The sequence below is a fragment of the Chiloscyllium plagiosum genome, unplaced genomic scaffold (assembly GCF_037043375.1).
Source record: "Chiloscyllium plagiosum isolate Xiang-an unplaced genomic scaffold, Cpla_swu_hap1 HiC_scaffold_7, whole genome shotgun sequence".
Lineage (NCBI taxonomy): Eukaryota > Metazoa > Chordata > Chondrichthyes > Orectolobiformes > Hemiscylliidae > Chiloscyllium > Chiloscyllium plagiosum.
The window spans coordinates 54,572,694-54,583,260 of NW_028270145.1; positions in this window are offsets into that span (position 1 = coordinate 54,572,694).

Sequence of the window (10,567 nt, forward strand, 5' to 3'; positions counted from 1 at the left end):
AGAAAAAGTCCTTCACCTACCATCCAATGCTTAACAACATCAGCTAGCTCTGCACTTTCACGTTTGGATCATTATATAGTTTCCTAATCTGCCCCATTTCTGGTGGCAAGACTTGTAGCTATGTCATGTTACTCTGTGAATGTCTAGATCCCTCTCTATCATTACATTTCACCTAGTATCAAAAGCACTATTCTCATTGACTTTGGATGCAGTCCAAATCTGACTTTCCATTGTTGATGTTCATTTCTCTCTTTCCTTCCCAATGTGCACTCTGCAGTTCTCAAATCTTCAACTCTGATCTTATCTCTCCATGTCTGTTATTAATACAGATGATGATAAGTTTTATTTGTTCATGAGATGTGAGCATCATTAGCTAAGCCATTCCTAATAGTACTTGAGAACTTGCTGAAGTTTATCAATATCCTGGGGGTTACCAGCAACCAGAAACTTAACTGGACTAGCCATATAAGTACAGTGGCTACAAGAACAGGTGAAAGGGTAGGGACCATAGAGTGGTTAAGTTGCCTGACTCCCCAGAGACTGTACATGATGTACAAGGCACTAGTCAGGAGTGTGATAGAATGGCCCCTTCCCTTCCTGGATGAGTGAAATTCCCAAAACACACAATCCAAGACAAAACATAGAATCATAGAGATGTACAGCATAGAAACAGACCCTTCGGTCCAACCCGTCCATGCTGACCAGATATCCCAACCCAATCTAATCCCACCTGCCAGCACCGGCCCATATCCCTCCAAACCCTTCATATACAAAAACCAATCCAAATGCCTTTTAAATGTTGCAATTGTACCAGCCTCCACCACTTCCTCTGGCAGCTCATTTCATACACGTACCACCCTCTGCGTGAAAATGTTGCCCCTTAGGTCTCTTTTATATCTTTTCCCACTCACCCTAAACCTATGCCCTCTAGTTCTGGACTCCCCCACCCCAGGGAAAAGACTTTATCTATTTATCCTGTCCATGCCTCTCATAATTTGTAAACCTCAATAAGGTCACCCCTTAGCCTCCGACGCTCCAGGGAAAACAGCCCCAGCCTGTTCAGCCTCTCCCTATAGCTCAGATCCTCTAACCCTGGCAACATCCTTGTAAATCTTTTCTGAACCCTTTCAAGTTTCACAATATCCTTCCAACATGCAATATTCCAACAGTAGCCTAACCAATGTCCTGTACAGTAGCAACATGACCTCCCAACTCCTGTACTCAATACTCTGACCAATAAAAGAAAGCATACCAAATGCCTTCTTCACTATCCTATCTACCTGCAACTCCACTTGCAAGGAGCTATGAACCTGCACTGCAAGGTCTCTTTGTTCAACGACACTCCCTAGGACCTTACCATTAAGTGTATAAGTCCTGCTAAGATTTGCATTTCGGGAAAGCAAATTTTATAGGACTTATACACTTAATGGTAAGGTCCTAGAGAGTGTAAACAGTTTGCTTGATTGGCACCACATTCACAAACATTCACTCTCTTCACCATGACACTCAGTAGCAGTGGCATGTGCCATCTACAGAAATCTACCAAGGGAAAATTCATCAATCATCCAAAACCACAACCATTACCATCTAAAAGGACAAGGTCAGCAGGTGGATGAGAACACCACTATCTACAAGTTGCCTTCCAAATCACTCATAATCCTAACTTGTAAATATATTAGTGTCAGTGGGTCAAAATTCTGCATCTCCCTTTCCAATTACATTGGGAGTCTACTGACACCAAATCGACTGTAGTGATTCAAGAAGCCCTGGAGCATCAGAGGCTGACGGATGACCTTATAGAGGTTTACAAAATCATGAGGGGCATGGATAGGATAAATAGACAAAGTCTTTTCCCTGGGGTGGGGGAGACCAGACCTACAGGGCATAGGTTTAGAGTGAGAGCGAAAAGATATGAAAGAGACCTAAGGGGCAACTTTTTCACGCAGAGGGTGGTATGCGAATGGAATGAGCTGCCTGCGGAAGTGGTGGAGGCTAGTACAATTGCAACATTTAAAAGGCATCTGGATGGGTATATGAATAGGAAGGGTTTGGAGGGATATGGACCGAGTGCTGGCAGGTGGAACTAGATTGGATTGGGATATCTGGTCGGATTGGATGAGTTGGACCAAAAGGTCTGTTTCCATGCTGTACATCTCTATGACTCTAGGCCACAAGGGGTGGACAATAAATGGTGGAACAGAAAGCAATGGCCACATTCCATGAATTGATAAAATAAAATCATCCGTGATGTCCTGGGGCTCTCATGTTTGATCCCCAAGAATCATAACAATCTTCCAACCAGCAGAGGAGTCCCTAATGATTTCTATTGACTCCAATTTTTTGACAGCTCATTGATGATGTTTAAGTCAGTCAAGTGCAGCTTTGACGTCTAAGGTGGTTGCCTCACCTCTGAGTTCAGCTCATTTGTCCATGTTTGGACCAATGCTCTCATGAGATCAGGATCTGACTAGCCTTGGAATAACTCAAACTGAACATCAGTGGGTTTGACAGCACTTAAAATGACTCCTTCCATAACTTTGCAGATGATCAAGAATAGGTGAGATATTTGGCCAGGTTGGATTTTCATGGACAGGATATATTTGGAAAATTTGCACGTTGCTGGATAGGTAATAGCTGAACAGGAAATGTTTGATGAAGTATTCCTGACGAAGGGCTTATGCCCAAAATGTCGATTCTCCTGCTCCCCTGATGCTGCCTGACCTGCTGTGCTCTTCCAGCGCCACACTCTTGACTCTGATCTCCAGTACCTGCAGTCCTCACTTTCTCCCAGGAAATGCTTGGCCAGGATCCAGCTAATTGAAGAGTATTTAATTGTAAGATAAAATGTATAGAACTGTAGATCTTGACTTAGAACTTCAGGATATGCAAAAAGCCGCTGAAGCTTCGAGCATTGTGAGCATGAAGTATATGCTGTTTATGAAGTATATGCTATGAAGCTTATGCTGTTCATGAGCCATCTACCATATTGGTAAAGGCCAAAAACAATTCAACAATTAAATTACATATTAGAAACAGGCTGAACTCAGAGGTGAGGCAATTACTTTAGACTTCAAAGCTGCACTTGACTGACTTAAATATCATCAATGAGTTCTCAAAAAATTGGAGTCAATAGAAGTCATTAGAGACTCCTCTGCTGGTTGGAGTCATGCCTAGTACTAAAGAAGATTGTCAGTTGGTTTAATAGATACTAGTTTGATAATAATGAAACCCAAGATCAATATCAAGTGTGTCTTGGGTTTTAACATTTAGTCACAAGATGAGTCACATAAGCCTGAAAAATAGGGTACTATATAATTATAGGCTGTGCATTTCAATAGTTCCTGATATAACAGTCATGCTGTATGCCGATTGGTAATTTTGTATTATTTGCTTCTTGATCTGTTTCTCTCCACTTCTCCGCTATAACAACATTTCATCTGTGACTGGTAAAGTATATCAGACAAGAAATTGACTCTGAGGTCACACAAAAAGGACATTAGAACCTCCTGATCAAATTTTATATTTTTTTTACTGTCAACAAAGGTTCTTGAGAAATATTCCTTTGTCACCAATTCCAAAAATAGAGCAGTTATATAATTTGGGAAATAGTGGTTACTGATTACACAATGATAATCATGGCATTTGGATTCAGTCACCGAGCCTATAATTAAAGCTCAACTAAATAGAGATAATGAATTGTTGTTTTGAATTGCTTTAATGTTGATGGGGTCTTCTCTTTGTGGCATTTCTATTGTTAACATTACTGAAGATGTTTTTATAAATGATCAATTCACTCTTTGTGGATATCACTTTTAAAATGTGCTGAGCACAAAGAAATGAGAGAGGAATTATAGTTAGTAAAAGTTTACAGACTAAAGCTGCTGATGACATTATTCTTCATTATATATGACTAAGAAAACCAATAATGTAGTGATTATATGAAAATGAAATAGTTAAATAATTTATAGAATAAAAATAGTTAATGCTGAGTGATTAAGAAATGTTCAGTTAATTAAGAAAGTTCAAACTGTTTCAAAAAATGAGAACAAAATTTTATCTTTTTAGAATGGAGGGAACCCAAAAGAGACAAAAGTTCAATCATTCTTTCCTCATATCATGTCTTCCTCTGTAACAAACATACTGTTTCTTCTCCTATTGGTTTGCATCTCAGGTGCAATTTGAGGGCCAATAGTATGAGAAATGGCTGATTGCTGTTGTGACACAAAAGGCTCTTGCAATTTAAAGGCTCTTCTTGGCAAATTGAAAGAAAGAGCCTGTATTATATTGCAACCGTTACATAAAATTGAACTGCAAAAACTTCGATAGGTATGGAGAAAGGAATTTTTTGGCTAGGGCAAGTGTGCATCAGCAGAATTTATAAAGGAGAATAGAGAAATGGTGGAGAAGCAAAATGTGCCTTGCCTTGTGTCTGTTTCACTGAGGATGATAGAAGAAATTTTCCTGTATTGGAGAGCCAAGAGACTAGGGAAAATAAAGAGCTGAAGGAAATTGGAATTAATAAAAAGGGTTTACTGGAATAATTAATGGGGCTAAAAGTTGTTAATCCCTGGGACTTGATAGTATACATCCCAAAATGTTGAAGGAGGAGACTAGGGAGAGAGCTGATGCATTGGTAATTATCTTCCAAAATTCCAAGGATTCTGGAATGATTCCTGCAGTTTGGAGGCTTACAAATGTCACCCTCTTATTGAAGAAAGAAGCAAGTGACAAAAATAGGGAACAGCAGACCCATCAGCTTCCCATCAGTAGCAGGGAAAATCTGACATTGAGATAAAAATGATCTGATTGAGCACATTCAGCATGGATTCGTGATTAGAAAATGTTTGACAAACTTGGAGCTTTTTAAGGCTGTTACTAACAAAATTGATAAAGGAGAGTTGATGGCTCTAATATATTTGGATTTTCAGAAGGCTTTTGATAATGCTTTCCATAGTGTGTAGGTTAGCAATATTAAATCACATATGATGAGAGATAGTGTATTGGCATTGATCATGGATTGGCTTACAGATAAAACAGCAAGTAGAAATAATTGACAGACTATGACTAGTGAAATACCATAAGAATGAGTACTTAGGTTCCAACAAATCACAATATATTTCAATAACTTGGGCATGGAGATAAAATGTAATGTTTTCAGATTTTTAAATGATAGAAAGCTGGAAGTGTTTTGACAAACTGGTAGAGTGTCTTGGACAGACACAGTGATTGGGCTAGATCATGGCAGATGCAACATAATGTGGAAAAATGTGAATTTATCCACTTTGGTAGGATAAACAGATGTGCAGGGTACTTCTTAAATGTCAAAAGATTGGAAAGAGGTGCAAAGGAAATTGGGTGTCCTTATCAGTAAATTATAGTAAAGTTAAAAATCACACAACACCAGGTTATAGTCCAACAGGTTTAATTGGAAGCACACTAGCTTTCGGAGCGACGCTCCTTCATCAGGTGGTAGTGGGGGCCCCACTACCACCTGATGAAGGAGCGTCGCTCCGAAAGCTAGTGTTCTTCCAATTAAACCTGTTGGACTATAACCTGGTGTTGTGTGATTTTTAACTTTGTACACCCCAGTCCAACACTGGCATCTCCAAATCATAGTAAAGTAAGGCTAACATGCAGGTGCAGTAAGCTATCGGAAAGGCAAATGAAATGTTAGCATTTATTGCAAGTGGATTTGTAGTACAGGAGTGGTGATACCTTTCTTCAGTTGTATAGGAGTTCAGGTTAGACTAAACCTGAAGTACTGTCTGCAGTTTTGGTCTCCTCATCTCTGGAAAGATACCATTGCTACAGATAGCTTGCATAAAGGCTCCACCAGAATTGTCCCTGAGATTGTAGGACTCTCCAATGAAAAGCAATTGGGGAAACTGAGACTATATTTTCTAGAGTTTGAAAAATCATTGTCACCTATAAAACATACAAAGGATAGGTGCAAGTGAGATGGAAGCAAAGAGGTGCAGGTAAGATGTTTCCTGTAAGTTGTTGAGGAGTCTAGAACTAGGGGTAATTTTTTTCAATAAGGGGATGGCATTTAGGATCAAGATGAGGAGAAATATTTTCACACAGAGGGTGATGAACCTTTGGAATTATCTACCCCAGAGGACTATGGAAGTGTTGTGGTTGTATATCTTGCAATACAATTGAGTGAATTAGGTGAGAGCTAGCATTAAAGAGATGTCTGCCTGCTAACATCAAAAAATGTGATCAGTAGATAGCTGCTAAAGGAACATTTATAAAATTATATTTGAAAGTTATTGTGATGTTGTTTCAGAAAATGCTAACACACATGATAAGGTCTTGATCAACTCTCTTACTAATTACCAGCTCTGTAAGGGAGAGGGCAGTGTGTTACCTTGTCTTCCTTTATTAGGTCATTGAGCTATTTCCAATGTCAATTAGCAGTTCTGATGATGAGAGACATGACAGTCAGTGTCAATTCCACCCTCATTTATATGGCTCTTGAAATTTTCTGTTGTTTCCTCCCACAGGTACCCAACAGTTTATTTCTCCATACATTTTACTCTGATGTGTCCAAAGTCCAATTCATGTACTGGATGTTGGCTAGATACTGCTTGGATTTTTAAGCCTTTTAAATATCAGCCTCACCGCTTAGATAAAACCAATTAGAAGTGTGTCATCTGCCAGTTTTAGGAAGGGCAAACAAGAAATGTTTCTTCCCCATTCCCTAAGCAGGTGTTATTATTCCTTTCGCATATGTAATTGGCATGATCAATCCTACTCAAAGTTCTTGCTGCAAAATTTGTTTATCCTAAGGTCGCCAACCCTGAAGAAAATGTGCAAAGAAGTTGTTATTTAACTGAACCTAGAAGAAAAGATTCTTACCAATACATGCTTTGGATGTTCCTTTTCATTAAGCTCCCTGCCAGAACTTCTTACCCTCCTTTCCCCATCTACCTGGACTTCCAGGCTCCATGATATCCACCACTATATCCATCCATAGTTCTGACCACTTTTTATCCACTCGATGCCAACCCTAAGGCTCCGAAGCTAGCCCTCAATGCAGTAGATTAATGTCAACAGCTCCCCCAGAGACCTTCAATTATTCTAAAGGTTCACCTTAGATGCAGTACTTTTATTTAACCAGAATTCATTAGCAATATGAATTCCTTCCCTGAAATTAAAAGTTACACCAGACTAGTACAAATGATAGCATTTGCCGTAGTAGGAATTGGTGAATCCCAGTTGGCCACCATTAGACCTTTTCTCAAGTTGTTGGAGATTTGTTACTGGTGACATTCCTGTTGCCGCTAGCAGTTGGAAATGGTTGTCACCAGTAGAATATTTTTTACTGGCTCATACTGGTATTTTCTGGACATACTGAGCACGCACACCCTTATGATTATGATTGTTTCTCCAGTATGCAGATTTTAAACATATGGTAATGTGGATCGTCAGCTAGATTAATAAAAGTAAGCTCGAGGGATCCCGGCTGCGAGCCAAATTAACTTGTCACAAGGCAAAGAGCAGCTCAATTAGAATTATTTATCAACAAAACCCAAAACATAAAATTAAGTTTATGTACAGGGAATAATTAGCATACAACTGCAACATTTATTTACAAATTGTACACATAATGCCAACAATTATTAAGTCATTGTCCAGAGCTTCTTGTTCAAATCTTGGCTAAAATATAGGCATTCATCTTGTGTATGAAGCCTTCTACCTTGGAAGCCTTCTATCTACTTAGGCCCTGGGTGTGAAGATGGCTGGTGAAATGTACTTTGAATGTAGAAAACAAAGAAATCTTAAGTATAAATTCACATTGCAAAATGCACGTCAGACCTTTAAATAAGAAAGGAATAGGTGTTAATACTGCACACAGCATTCAGCTTGACTGACAAAAGCACTGGCTTTGAAATGACCTTGCAATTCATAGATGGTGGGCTTGGCTGCCTCAGACTGACTTTTCCTGCACCATCTTTGTTCCTCAGATTCCAACAGCTAGGTTCTTGACAAACACTGAGTTTGTTTTCTGGATGCACATCAGGATCCACAGATGCTCCAGGATCTCGATTGCACATATCAGTTCAACCTGTAAGTTAAAAAAAGGAAATAGCAATACACAAAATTGACGAAACCGATCTATAGTGATGGTGCTGTTAGTGCTCTATTTGCTGTCACTGAGCCAAGAGATTGGGTGGTGCCCTGGAATCCTGCCATCAGTAGATATCTAAGTTTGCAGCAATATCTCCAATGTCAAAAAGCACTGGGGACACAACAACGTGTGCATTGCCCCTCAGACTACGATGTAAAAAAATACAGTACCATTAAAGAGAATTTCAGATCCAACATTTCTACATAGCCACATAAAGAGGATAATAGCTAACCTGATTCTGAGTGCATTCTCAAGCTTCATACTTTGCTCCTCGAGTACTGCAGGGTTGACCCCTCTTCCTCCACATTGTGCTACAGGGCTAGCCCCTTTTCTTCCAAACTCTGCCTCAGTGCTGCCCTTTGTTCCCTGAGGCATCCTCTCCTGCAACCTGGTGATCTCCCTGCTTCTCATCAGCTGCAATTGGATCGACCTGAGGTCCACTGCAATGCAGAGTGACCAAGCTCTCTCACCCGCTGCTGGGCAGTGAGTTCTCCCATCAGGGGCTATGAGGTTGCTTTCTGCTGACTCTCCTTCTCTGCTATTATTTCATTTAATATCACATTCAGCTGATTATTGTGGGTCTTTTCTCTGCTGAGGCCTTCTTTTATTTGTGGAGAAACAGAAATAAAAGCCACAGCAGCATGCAGCCATCATGCATATTTATGCAATACCTTGTGTCTATTCATACTTCCCAGCAACTGCTTTATTCTCATAAATTCTGTGCGGGATACATCGTCCCCATGAGAGCTACCAGTCTCAGTGCTCATTGGTGGCATGGGGACTCTGCACAAGTTTTTTTTAAATTTCATAATGATCTTCTAGATTACAAAACACATCAATGAGGTTACATTTAATCAGCAACTACCAGACATGTGGCAACAATAGAAGATCTTTGAGATTTACCTGCCAGCTCCAGAACCTGCACTTTGTAGAATTCATGAGATTCCAAACAGTAGCACTCATTTGTAGATTACATCAATTATTATTTTGATATAAACTGTACAGCATCAAGAAGTAACTTAAACTATTTGATCCTTTCAGCATTACATGGACTTTCCTATTCTGAACTTCAAATAATATTTCATTTCTTCTGAAAATCTGCAGAAACTTTTATTTGCGATGATATAAAACAGAAGCATATTTCAAAAGCTGAAGAAGGTTTTCTTAGGAATCAAAGCATTAACTGTTTGAAGATTTTTTTTTAAAATACTTACATGATTTCTTGAATGTGCTTTCTGTTAAGATCCCAGACCACAGGAATAAAACTTAATTTGCAGCCATTTGTTTTGACAGAAGCTTGGCTTATTGATTTGTTGAGGCAGTGAGGAGTTACAGTGAAGAGAAGACCACCAGCAGCAGCACCAGCAGGGATATGAATGAATATCAGTATGTGAAACCATTGATGATCATTTTCACTCAACTCTTCAGCTTTGGTCAGGTCACCAAAACCTTTTCCAGGTATTACAAATACACACTGAACTCTGATCAGTTTTGCAAGATAAAACTGGACAAGGCCCTTTTCATAAAAATGCTTTTCGACAGAAGTATTATTAATTGCAAATAAAAGTGCAAATAAAAATTACAACCTGAAATCAATGTGCTTTTGGCAAGGGGACATGTAAAATATTCCACCCCTCCAAAAAATGATAGGAGGGTGTAAACCAAAATTGACAGATTGATGTCATTTTTAAAAACATAATTTAGTGGGTAATTGAGTTTGCTCACAAGCCAATTAACCTGAATATTATAACATAAACCTTTTTTCTTTCTTAAGGAACAAAATCTCCAAAAATCTCATATGCACTGATACTCCTCCGTATTTTTCCTCTCCTCGTCTTCCCTCTGACTTGAGCCTTCTTCCAATCCCATCTCTTGCTGTATATTCACCATATACTCTCCCAATTATGATGCTTAACAAACTGTGTTCTTTTCTTCTGTTGCCTTCGACTCCATGCCTACTTCTTTGGACAGAAGTTCTCGCCCCATTCCACAAACCAAGAATGATCCGTAAGACTATAGATATAGGAGCAGATTTAAGCCATTTGGCTTATTGAGTCTGCTCCACTACCTAATCATTCACCTATCTTCACAGTATCCTATCTTCTCCCCGTAATGCTTAATCTCATTACTAATCAAGAACCTATCTCTGTCTCAAAGACATTCAATTATGTAGCCCCCTTAGCCTTCTGTGGCAATGTGTTCCACAGAGTTGTCACCCTCTGGCTGAAGAAATTCCTCTTTATTTCAGTTCTCAAGGATTGTCACTTCATTCTGAGGCTATGCCCTCGGGTTCTAGTCTTTTCTACGAGTGGAAGCATCTTCTTAAATCCACTCTATCCAGGCCCCTCACTATTCTGTAATGAGATCCGCTCTCATCCTTCTAAACTCCATCGAGTACAGACTGAGAATCCTCAGCTGCTCTTCATATGACAA